Consider the following 12,812-nt stretch of genomic DNA (forward strand, 5'->3'; position numbering starts at 1 on the left):
TTCCTTTTGAAAGCTTTGCTACTTCCCCTTAACACTCTGGAGTTCATCTTTCTTTTTCCTCTTTGCCTCTACAGCTTGTGTTGTTAATTTTATATTTGAACAAAAACATCCACCACAATAAAAGCTTTTACTGTGGTGGGGGTGGGGGTATTGCTTGAGGGACGCAGGCTTATTTTTTAAATCTTGGAAAACACAGCAGAGTATGAAAAAGAAAATAAAACCTCCCAGAGTCAAAACATCTTGGAGTATTTTTCTTGTCTTTTTTCTACATCTGAGCATGAATAAGAAGCATGTGTGTAAGAGAAACAGGTGGGACTAGAGTGCTGTGCTTGAGGCAAAACTGGGACATGCCTAGGCTTGTGTAGAGGAAATGGTGAGGCAGCTGCCAGGAGCTGATGCTGCTGAGAGAGTGCAAAGAGGAGAAGAGGGAGCCTTCTGGGGAAGACAGATCCCAGGCTGGAGACCGTCAGGCAGTGAGAGAGCCTTTGGTGACTGGAAAGGGGGAAAGCCTCTGTGATTCCTCAGGACCTGTGGAATCGGGTCTGAGCTGTATGTGCGCCTGTGTGTGTGTGTGTGTGTGGAAAGGTGGTCCTAGACAGCAACGTCAGCCACTGCAGAGCTGTTTCACTAAGAGTGTAAGACAGGGGCTCTGCCAGCCGCGGTTTATGACTCCCTGATGGAGTGTGATGCTGACCATCTGCCACGGGCGCCCCGAAGGAGTGCAGTCCACAGGGCACAGACCAGAGCAGGAAGAGGAGGAAAACAACCACTGGAATCATGTGTTCAGGGGCAATGCCTGAACTTAGCCCTGGGCCCACGTGAGACACCGCAGGAAACTTCTAGAAACACTTGGGGAGACTTTGCAGAGCTGACAGGAGCCAGTGTGACACTCAGGGCCCTTTCACTATGATGAGTTGGTTCGTGACTCCAGCAAGACAATGAGACCCCTGAAAGCAGAGCCCTGTCACGTTAACTTTAGCTCCCATCACCTAGCTTGTAGCCTGGTGTATTCAAAAGTGCTCAGTACACTACATTTTTTGCTGACTAAATACAATCTTTTTTTTTGATAATCTGATTTATGACATGGTTTCTAGAAACATATTATGATAAAAAACAGGACTCCCTGGACAGCAAAATGAAGTTGGATATGCTGATCACACATTTGGCCTCAAGAAATCTTGGCATTCTCTTCCCCTGAATTCTGTGGGTCTCTGTGATTCATGATGTCCCAAAACATCAAGGATTAGACAGAAGCCAGAGAGGAGTCATGGAGAGAAGAAGAGAACTCAGAACCTGCTGAGCCACTTCCTTAGATGGACAAGAACCTGGGGACTTGGCCTTTGCTGTGAACTGGAGGATATTAACTGTGTGCCAAGCACTGTGCTATAGTCAAAGCTGTGGTTTTTCCAGTAGTCTATGGATGTGAGAGCTGGACCGTAAAGAAGGCTGAACACAGAAGAATTAATGGTTTTGAACTCTGGTGTTGGAGAAGACTCTCGAAAGAGTCCCTTGGACTGCAAGGACATCCAACCAGTCAATCCTAAAGGAAATCAACCCTGAATGTTCATTGGAAAGACTGATGCTAAAGCTCCAATACTTTGGCCAGCTGACTCATTAGAAAAGACCCTGATGCTGGGAAAGATTGAAGGCAGGAGGAGAAGGGGATGATGAGGACAAGATGGTTGGATGGCATTAATGACTCAATGGTTATGAGTCTGAGCAAGCGCCGGGAAGCAGTGAAGGACAGGGAAGCCTGGCTGCAGTCCATGGGGTCGCGAAGAGTCAGACATGACTGAGCGACTGAATGACAACAACAAACCACTCTGCTGGGTATCCTGGGGGCTCCTAGAGAAATAGTGCATAGTCCTCAACCTTGGGGAGTTTATCATTAGTCAGAGAGATTAACTGGTTAAGTACCTCTGTGCTACAGAATCTTTCAGGGCAGTGTGGAATCAGGAAACTGCAGGCATAGATGATGTGGTGGGAAGATCTGGGAAGGCAGAGACCCTGAGGGGATCAGAGGAAGGAGAGGGATCTTGGAGAAGGTGGGGGAACACGCAGGCATGGAGGACAGTGTCATCTTGGGGTCGAGAAGGAAGAGTTACAAGTCAGCAAGTGGATACCAGTCCCCTTCCTAGCTGTGTGACCTTAGGGTGGTTTATTTGCCTATCAAAGCCTTGGCATCTGTAAAATAATTCTTACCTCACAAGGTTGTTGAGGAACAAGCAAAGACAATATGAGTGAGGCACTTAACCTAGTGCCAGGTGCATAACAAGCACTCAACAAGTGTCAGCATTGTTTTTGTTATCAGGAGCGGCTGGCAGGATCTGAAAAAATGGGGAAGCTGGTTGAGCTTCTGGAGTAGTTCAATTCAACTGAACAAGTGTTTGTTAAGCACTTATTATGTGCCAGGTGGGCCTCCCAGGTGGCTCAGAGGTAAAGAATCCACCTGCAAAGCAGGAGATGCGGGTTTGATCCCTGAGTTAGGAAATGGCAGCCCACTCCAGTATTCTTGCCTGGGAAATTCCACAGACAGAGGAGCCAGGTAGATACAGTCCATGGGATTGCAAAAGAGTCAGACACGATTGAGACGTGAAACAACAAGAACGATGTGTCAGCCACTGTGCTAGGCTCCAGGTAGTGGGCACAAGGGCCCTTCTCTCAAAAGAGCCAACAGGCAAATGGGGCTATGAGCAACCAACAGATGTAATTCCAACAAAGCAGGGAATGTGCGAGGTGCTCTAGGCTCACGGAAGAGGCACAGGGCCAAGGCTGCAGGTAGCTGGAGAGCCCTTTCCTGGGAGGTACATCTCAGCTGAGATCTGGGTAAGATCAGGAATTAGCCCAATGGGTAGAAGGGGTGGAGCAGAGAGAGCAGGGAGTGTCCCAGGCAGAGGGAAGAACCTTTCACCTCCTAGAGAGCCCACTCCATTCAAGCCAGTGCAAGTCAAGTCTGCTGTCTGGATCCAGTGAGATGGCAGGAGTGGTAACTGGTGGTAAGAGCTCCCCTGAGGGCCATGGGGCACCCCGAAAGAAAGTGCCGTAAACTCATCTGTGCTTTCGAAGGTCACCGCAATGCCTGATGGGAGCGGGCAAGGCCAGAGCAGACAGACTATAACATTTTGTGATCATTCAGGTGTGAGGCTGGGGCGGCCTCAACTAGGGTGGTGGGAATGGCATCAAAGGGACGGATTCCAGAATTCCTGAAGAGCCAAAGGGACAGGAGCCGGTCCTTGTCCTTAGGGATCTTACGTGTACACTAGTTCACATTAGATGCATGAAGGATACTTGTAGACCCAGCAGGATGGGCAGCAGTGGAGCAAGGGGTGCTAGAGGGGTACAGAGGAGGAGGTTCAGCAAAGGCTGGGGGTGGGGGTGGGGCCAGCCACAGGAAGCGGCTCCTGCTGGGGGTGTTAGTGGTGGTCTGGGAGCCACGGGGCAGGGCACGGACTTGTTGCAGGAAGGGGGAGCCCCCTGTCAGGGCCCAAAAGGAGGCTCTTGTCTAATAAGAGAAATGAATTGTTCGAGGAGACACACTGAAAAAGCAAGAGATTTTATTGAGAAAGGGAGCCTGGGTGGAGAGCAGGAGGGCAACGGAACCCAGGAGAACTGGTCTGCGATGTGGCTCACAGTCTTAGGTTTAATGGTGATGGGATTAGCTTCTGGGTTTTCTTTAGCCAATCATTTTGACTCAGGGTCCTTCCTGGTGGTGCATGCATTGCTCAGCTAAGATGGATGCCAGCTAGAAGGATTCTGGGAGGTGGCAGGACACATGGCATCTCCTTTTGACCTTTCCTGAACTGTTCTGGTTGGCGGGGGCTTGTTAGTTCTGTATTCCTCACTGGGACTTCCTGTTGTAAAATAACTCATAGGAATGCTTACTATGGTACCTGGCCAGGGTGGGTGGTTTCAGTCAGTGTGTTTCCCTTAGCAGATTGGCACTGTCCTCAGGATCCCAGCAGGGTCCCCTTTGATGACACAGGTTGCAGAGATCATCATGGGTCCCTGAGAGGAAAGGAAGCAGTGGAAGTGACGTGGAGAAGGAAGCAGTCCTGCGGAGGTCATTGCAGTGGGAAGGAGCTGGAGCCCAGAAAGGCAGATGTGCTGGTCTGGCCCCAGGGGAGGAAGAGGAGGAGGAGTGGGCAGGAGAAACTTTGCAGGAAGTGACTTGGCCGATGGAGGGAAGCAGTCCTTTGCAGCTCAGGGGACCAGACTGCAGCAGTGGCCCTATCAAAACAGGTGGCTGGAACCAGAGCAATCTGGCACCCAGTGCAATAAGGTCATTTCGATGGCCAACCTTTCCCGAGGGGCTGCTGCAGCCAGACCCAAAGCCAGGTGGCAGGCAGACTTCACGATGCCACTTAACCCCCACTGTCACCACCGTTCATGTTGTTGACCTCCATTTTACAGAGGAGGCAAAGAAATTCACCCAGGTGCACAAGTGATACGAAGCTTTGTCAATACCTCGAGAGCCGACTGTGTGAGTTAGGGGTAACTATGAACCAGGAATGACAGAAAGCCAAGAGGAACTAAAGAGCCTCCTGATGAAGGTGAAAGAGGAGAGTGAAAAAGCTGTCTTAAAACTCAACATTCCAAAAACTAAGATCATGGCATCTGGTCCCATCACTTCATGGGAAATAGATGGGGAAACAATGGAAATAGTGACAGATTTTATTTTCTTGGGCTCCGAAATCACTGTGGACAGTGACTGCAGCCATGAAATTAAAACACACTTGCTCCTTAGAAGAAAAGACTGTGGTGTTGGAGAAGACTGTTGAGAGTCCCCTGGACTGCAAGATCAAACCAGTCAATCCTAAAGGAAATCCATCCTGAATATTCATTGGAAGGACTGATGTTGAAACTGAAGCTCCAATACTTTGGCCACCTGATGTGAAGAGCTGACTCATTTGAAAAGACCCTGATGCTGGGAAAGATTGAAGGCGGGAGGAGAAGGGGACGACAGAGGATGAAATGGTTGGATGGCATCACCAACTCAACGGACATGAGTTTGAACAGACTCCAGGAGACAGTGAAGGACAGGGATGCCTGGCATGCTGCAGTCCATGGGGTTGCAAAGAGTCAGACACTATTGAACAACAACTATTGAACAACAACAACAAATGAACCAGGAAGTGGCTTCCCAGGTGGCACTAGTGGTAAAGAACCCACATGCCAATGCAGGAGACATAAGAGACCAAGGTTCAATCCCTGGGTCAGGAAGATCCTCTGGAGGAGGGCATGGCAACCCTCTATAGTATTCTTGCCTGGAGAATCCCCATGGACAGAGGAGCCTGGCCGGCTGCAGTCCACAGGGTCGCAAAGAGTCAGAAACGATTGAAGTGACTTAGCACACCTGCATGCATGAACCAGGAATATGTGTAGACAACATTGGACAGTGCCTGAGAGTGAGCATTTTCCAAGTGTTTCCTGTGACTATCACATGCCAGACACAGTGTCAGGCCCTAGAGATCCTGCGGTTAACAAAACATGAGGTTCCAGCCCCCATGGACCTTAGTGTCCTGTGAGGGACAGTGTCAAGAAACAAAGAAGATGTGAGTAAACCTAGAACGCAGATCACAGGAAGCAGGGCTAGGAAGGGAAATGGAATCCAAATTACAAAGCTGCCAGTCTGACCCTAAGGCCCAGAACCCTGGACCACAGAGAATGAAGGCATTAGTGGTTGGAGGCTGGGTTCTCCGGCTGGCTTGGAGGCAGTACGAGACATGGGCAACCCCAGGCCACGGTTTCCTCACCAGAAGAAGCAGAGTCAGGTTAGAGTAGCAGCTCTCAAATTGTGTCTTAGCTGAGGAACCTCTTATTCAAACACGATCTTAACCAGAGGCCAAGTCCAATGAGCAAACAAATGTAAGTTCAGCTTGAGGACAGAACTGCCCCCTCTTTCCCTCTGGATCCTCAGTGGCCCCAAACGAATCTCACAGATTTCCCAGGGCTCCAGGAGCCCAGCCGGGAAACCGTGGGATCATAACATGCTCATCATTAAAAGCGCACTTACTAAGTAAGAGCTACACGTACAATTCTCTCAACAAACCTACGAAGTCCTCGTTTTACCAGTGAGGAATCTGAGGCTTAGAGGGGTTTAAAATGTTAGCCAAACAGGAGCTGCTTGTTGATCATGGTCTGGCCCCTGCCTAGCTGTCCAGCCTCCTAGCTCCCACCCTTGACCACCGCCCCCAGCCCCATCCACTCCCACACATACACACCTTCCTTCTTTAGATCACAGGAATCCATTTCTCATCCCCAGCCTTGGCACACACTTTTCCATTCTTTTCCTATGGTGTTAGTTCCCTAGCTGTAACAGACTTCCACACACTAGCGGCTTAAAATAACACAGATTTATCAGCTTACAGTTCTGGGGTTAGAAGTCCAAGATGGGTAGGCAAAGCTTCCTTCCTTCTAGAGGCTCTAGGGTAGAATCCATTTCCTTTCCTTTTCCAGTTTCCAGAGGTTTCCATGGCTCATGGCCCCCTTCCAGCAACGCCATCACTCTGACCTCTGCTTTTATTGTCATATCTTCTCTGAGCCTCTGCCTCCTCCTTATAAGGACACCTGTGATTACATTGGGCCCACACCGATAATCCAGGAGAATCTCCCATCTTAAGATCCTTAACTAGAGGGAATTCCCTGGTGGTCCAGTGGCTAGGACTTGGGGCTTTCACTGCCACAGCCCAGGTTCGATCCCTGGTCAGGGAACTAAGATCCTGCAAGCTGCACAGTGTGGCCAAAAAAGAAAAAAAAAAAAAGCTCTTAAATGAGTCACATCTCTCTTGCGATGTAAGGGAACATATTCACAGATTCTAGGGATTAGAACGTGAACATCTTTGGGGCCATTATTCAGCCAGCCACATCTTGTAACTCCACTCATCCCTCAGATCTGAGCTTGAAGGTCATGTCCTCAAGGAAGCTGCCTCTGACCCTTCTGATAAGACCATCCTCAGCTGGGTTCTCAGAGCAGGCTGGATCTCTCCCTCACTTTGCTTGTCACAGTCATAATTTAGCATTTGTTTGGATAGTATTTAAGTCTAACTAAACATTAAGAGTGCTGTGTTGTGCTTAGTCACTCAGTCGTGTCTGACTCTTTGTGGCCCCATGGGCTGCAGCCCGCCAGGCTCCTCTGTCCATGGGGATTCTCCAGGCAAGAGTACTGGAGGGGGTTACCATGCCCTCCTCCAGGGGATCTTCCCAACCCAGAGACAGAACCCAGGTCTCCCGCATAGCAGGCAGATTCTTTACCATCTGAGCCACCAGGGAAGGCCAAGAATACTTGAGTGGGTAGCCTATCCCTTCTCCAGGGGCTCTTCCCGACCCTGGAATTGAACTGGGGTCTCCTGCATTACAGGTGGATTCTTTACCAGCTGAGCTACCAGGGAAGCCCAAACATCAAGTGTGGGGAGTCCTTTTGTGTTTCTGTTTGTATTTTCAGCAGAATTTGGCACACAGTAGGGGCTCAATTGACGTTTGTTAAATAAATTAATGAACAAATAGATGAACTTGCCTGAGGTCACAGCAGCAAGTAGCAGAGGCAGGATCTGAACTTGGGCAGTGGATTCCCAGAGTCCTATATCCTTAGCCTTGCACTAGCTTGCCTCTCACAGACCTACAGTAGCCCAGGCTCAGGGGGTGCGCTAAGTCTTCTCAGCAACATCCCCCAGGTACTGGTTGCCTGGCCAACCCAAACTCGAACCCCTCCGCCCTCCTCCAGCCCCCATGCTCCACCCCACTCCAGTCTGACCTTCTGTGATTTAGGACTTGATTCATAGGAGGTAGGACAAGAAGTTCTGTGAATGCTGGCCGTGTGGGATTGGGGACCGTGGGTAGCCAAGGCCCCAGGGTCCACGGTAGTGGGAGGTGGCACCAGGCCACCGGGAGGAGAGCCCTCCAGAGGAGGCGGTGGGCACCCGTTGGGGTAAGAGCCGAGGGCAGCGCCCTGGACACGCCCACGACGAGAAGCTGGGAGGAGACCACGCCGGCCAGCAAGGAAACAAGCTGTCAGAAATCCGGAGGAGACGTGGCAAAGTGCAGTGTCATGGAAACCACGGGAACGAGCGTGTCCACTGGTTCTGGAAGAGGCGGCTGTAGAAGCATCAGGCGGCGCTGCGGGGCGGGAGTGGGAGGCCCGGGGCCACCTGTCCTCCAGCTCTGACGCCCTTCAGCAGGGTGACTTCAGCAAACTGCATGGGAGCCGAAGCATCAGGCAGAGGCTGAGTGGGCGCTTCAAGGATTCAGGAGGAAACCAGCCGAGACCACACATTTCCGGATCTGGCAGGGAGAGTGGGGGGCGGTTGCTAGGAGCGGCGCTGCAGACCAGGGGAGCCCGCACGTGGGTTTGCAGGCACCTGGGCAGAGCCTGGGAGGAAGCGTGGGGAAGCTAGTGGAAGGGCACGCTGTGGGGGCACACCGCTGGTCTGGGACCGTCCGGGGATGAGTCAGCGCCCACGTGGCTTGTGGCTCCACGCGGCCTCGCCCTGGTGTCTCTGCTAGGGCCTGGGAGCTGAGCTTTCTCCCGCCAAGTTCACCCTGGGATTGCTTTGGAGGGGACCCTGGAGACCTGGGGCTGGGGCCACTGAGTGCAGGACCTCTGCACAGCCTGCTACATGCAGGCCAAGGTCTCCCTGGGCTCTGGGAGGACCTCAGAGGGCCTCCTGCCTTGGATGGGGAGTCCAGTGTGAAACCACCCAGGAGGGACTGAATGGAGGAGCTTAGGCCCCCTCTGACACCACTTCTCCAGAAGGTTCTAGAAAACTGCCTTCCCAACCCCAAGAGACCTGACAACCATCTTTTGAAGATGTGAGTCCAAGTTTGTGCTTTGGACCCCTTGGGCAAGCTGATGAAGCCTATGGATCTTTTCTCAGAGTAAGTGTGTAAAATACCAATGAAACCAATTATATTGAAAATTATATATATATATATTTAAAACCAAACCTTTAATATCATACCATACATGCTTCTTTATCAAATGCACTAAAGAAAAACATCTGGCAATCGGTCACGATTTTAGAGCTGTTGTTCAGTTGCTAAGTCATGTCTGACTCTCTGTGACCCCATGGACTGCAGCATGCCAGGCGTCCCTGCCCTTCTCTGTCTCCTGGAGTTTGCTCAAACTCATGTCCATTGAGTTGGTGATGCTATCTAACCACCTCATCCTCTGCCACCCTCTGATTTTAGAGTAGTGATGAGTATAAATGACGTTCAGAGCTATCTATGAAAGTCTAATGTGATATGAAATTGTCCGTGATTTCTTCTAGTGACAAAGTCACAGATCCCATTGCTACCGTGGTCTCTGCCTATGGTCCTAATGGAAGGAAATGCTCAGTGTTTGGTAGGAGTTAGTGAAAATCAAGGTGTCATTTTTACCCATATAAGTCCTTGGATCCCCTGAATTATATCCATGACCTTCAAAAAGTTAAGAGCTTCAGTTCTGTAGCAAGAGTCAGAATCCCCAGTGCCTACAGGGTGCAGACAGGCGGCTGCTTTGCATGGGCCTGGTGCCCTGAAGACCACACTCCTCTTTAGGTGCAGAAGCACTGCTGGGGTCCTGGAACAGTAAGGTTAGTATCACCTAATCTTCACCTTTTAAAAAGATGCCAGAAACACTAATTATTTTGTGAACCCTTCTCATTTTAAATGTTAGCCCCACATTGACATTTTAAAGGATACTCTGGGGCCAAACATAACACGAGTCCTGGCCTGATGCAGCCTGGAAACCCTGGATTTGGGATCCCTGCTGGATGGGGTTCTTGGTGGAATGTGGACATCACCCTCTAGGTCTCCAGTCTTCTCATAAGAGGCCTGTTGCAGCACACGTAACTCACAGCTCCAGGCTAAAAATGTACTAGGCAATAACCCCAATCCACAGTAAATTACCATATCAAACCTACTAATTGTCAAGTATGCCACCTCACAGGCTCTGCTTCCCTCCTTTGGGCCTGCCCTGGGGGCTGATGGGATCAGGGCTTTGTCCCTCCCTGCCCATCCCCCACCCCCACGCCTGGTTCCATGAAGGGAGCTGGATCTAGAGCCAGACTCCCTACGTTTCAGCCTTAGCTCTGCCACTTATCAGCCCGGTGACCTTGAGAAGTCATGCATCTTTCTCACCCCCTATACAAATGGCCGTGTCTATACAAATGGTTTGGTAGGACAATGGCACTTGTAAGTTGCAGGATGCATCTACATGCAAGGGAGTTCTGGTTCTCCCCATCTGGTTTCTTATTGTCCTCTACTCTGATCAGCTGAGTCCCTGTGGGGTGAGGGTCTAAGACACAAAGGAAACCATGTTTGTCCCCAAATGCCATACTCTAGACAGTACCTGTGGAAATACAGGAGTGTGTACAAGGCAACTGTGACTAACTCGAATGATGATCCATTTGGAAGGGCCCAGGGCCCGGGACGCTGACCCCAGTATTTTTCTCTGGCAGCAGTGAAATCCGCTGTTTTGCAGATCGAAGAGGAGAAGGGAGAGACTCTGCAGGCCTTGGGGAGGGTTTCTTTCATTTTGTACATACTTCAGCGGGCTGCCCCCGAGGATTTCACTCTCATTTTCACATGGTGCAAACCGTGCTCTCAGCTGCCGGGCAGCAGGTTCTCAGGGGTGGGTTGTGATGGGAGCTGGAAGATGAGCCTAGATAAGATTCCTGCCACCACACTGTCACATCAGAGCTTTCTTTAAAAAAAAAAAAAAAAAGCTCCCTGTGGCTCTGTGGGAGTTTTGCCTGCGGTTTTCCGAGTAATTGCCTCGCCCCCACCCTCTGCGAGCCGGGCTGTGGCAGGCGCTGCGCTGTGACTGGGGGCGGTGACCAACGTCTGCCAGCAGCCAGGAGGGCGGGCTGCTGGGGACGCGGGTGGGGGAGCCCCAACCACCCTCCTCAGGCGAGATGAGAATGAATTAGGGCCCCGGGGGAAGTGGGAGCCCCCCCCCCGGAACAGTTCATCCTGGGTGCCCAGAGGAAAACCGGGGTCCGTGTGGGCAAATGAAACTTCGGAGAGCCACACACAGAGGCAGATCCAGGGCTGGGGGCTGTATTTGGAAGGGGAGCTGGAGTCTCAGCCGTGCCCTTACAGCTGTGAGAACCTGAGCAGATACTCGGATCTCTCCTTACCTCTGAGAATCTGCCGCGTGTTTTATGGTGAAGACTAATAAATTAATACAGGGAAAGCTTTTGTTTCTTCTGTCACAGAATACTTCTGACACCAAACATGCGGGCATTTTCCAACTGTCTGGCAATTCTCTAACGTCCGGACACCGACCAGGTTTCCTACAGTTCTGTTCTGAGACTAACTGCCCGGCGTTGGTACAGACCCCACAGGTTGTGGCCTCAGTCCCGCAAGACCGCCCCCTACTTGAGATGCCAGTCTCAAGTCGCAAGCTGTCGCCTGTACTTCTGACCAACTGCCTTTAAAGTGGGAGCTCCTCCATCCCCTCCTCGGGTTTGATAATTTGCTATCCTGGCTCATAGAACTCAGGGAAACTCTTATGGATATTTCCCGGTTTTGTTTTGTTTTTTTTTAATGTGTCAAAGGATACAGATGAACGGTCAGATGAAGAGGTATGAGCAGAGCCCAGGGTGAGGGAAGGGGGAAAGGGTGTGTTCACCAACCCGGAAGCTCTCCATGGTCAGGGAGTTTTATGGAGCCTTCATCACACGCTGGGTGCTGTGCTGTCACTTTGGTTGTGTCTGACTCTTTGTAATCCCATGGACTGGAGCCCTCCAGGCTCCTCTGTCCATAGGATTCTCCAGGCAAGAATACTGGAGTGGGTTACCATGCCCTCCTCTAGAGGATCTTCCCCACCCAGGGATTGAATCCGAATCTTTTATGTCTCCTGCATTGGCAAGCGAGTTCTTTGACCACTAGCACCACCTGGGAAGCTAGACAGGATCAATTAATCTCCAGCCCCTTCATTACATAGACAGGATCGATTAATCTCTAGCCTCTGCCCTATACCCAGAGGATGGGCAGTGGACTGAAAGTTCCAAGCTTTTATTCATGGTTGATCTCTCTGGTAACCAGCCCCCATCCAGGAGCCCACCATGGGGGACTGAATTAGTGCCCTCAGCAGTGAAAGTGTGGTATCCTAGCCACTGGACCTCCAGGGGATTCCCCAAAAGGCTCTCATCCCCCTGGCAACTCCAGGGGATTTAGGAGCTCTGTGTGAGAGACTCCTATCACCCCTCTCACTCGGGAAACCACGAGGGTTTTAGGAATTCTGTGCCGAGAACCAGGGACAAAGACCAAACAGATCTGTTATATCACAGCAGGACATCAAGGGTGCATGCAAAATGGCTGCTCTTATTATTCCATCAGGAGCACTCCCTGAAGTCTCTGATGAGGCCCTTGGAGACAGACCTGGAAAATCTGGGAGATGCTTATATTCTTAGTATCCTGTTTGGAATCTAGTGAACCTCCAGCTCTCCATAAAGACCCAGCTCAAATGACACGTCCCCCATGAGGCTCTTTTTTTCATGTTAGTCATTATTAACTGATGGCTTTATACCAGAATCTTTGTGGAACACTCCACATTTTATCTCATGCAGGGGCAGATTCAGCTTTTGAGTGGTCTTACACTTATACAATTTTAGGAGACCCTCATATATATATGACTATCTGATTTTGTAATATTTATAAAAGAAAAATGGCCTTGTGACTTTGAAGACAAAGACAATGAGAAGGAGGATGTAAGGGAAAGACTAGAGTAGAAATGACTCCAAGGTCTCCGGTCTAGCTACCTAGCAAGATGGGAAAGCCAAGGGAGGAGAAGCTTTGAGGGCTGAGTTAGGAGTGGGGGGTTGGGCATGTTA

The 12,812-nt window shown here is 50.6% G+C and overlaps 1 non-coding gene across 1 annotated transcript; it reads left to right on the plus strand.

The window, feature by feature from the left end:
• The first annotated feature begins 6,639 nt into the window (after positions 1-6,639).
• TRNAE-UUC (transfer RNA glutamic acid (anticodon UUC)) lies at positions 6,640-6,711 on the plus strand. The gene has a single exon. It is a non-coding gene; the product is annotated as a tRNA-Glu (tRNA).
• Positions 6,712-12,812: the final 6,101 nt, after the last annotated feature.

This window comes from Giraffa tippelskirchi, chromosome 6, assembly GCF_054371585.1.
Source record: "Giraffa tippelskirchi isolate mGirTip1 chromosome 6, T2T-mGirTip1v1.2.pri, whole genome shotgun sequence".
Classification (NCBI taxonomy): domain Eukaryota; kingdom Metazoa; phylum Chordata; class Mammalia; order Artiodactyla; family Giraffidae; genus Giraffa; species Giraffa tippelskirchi.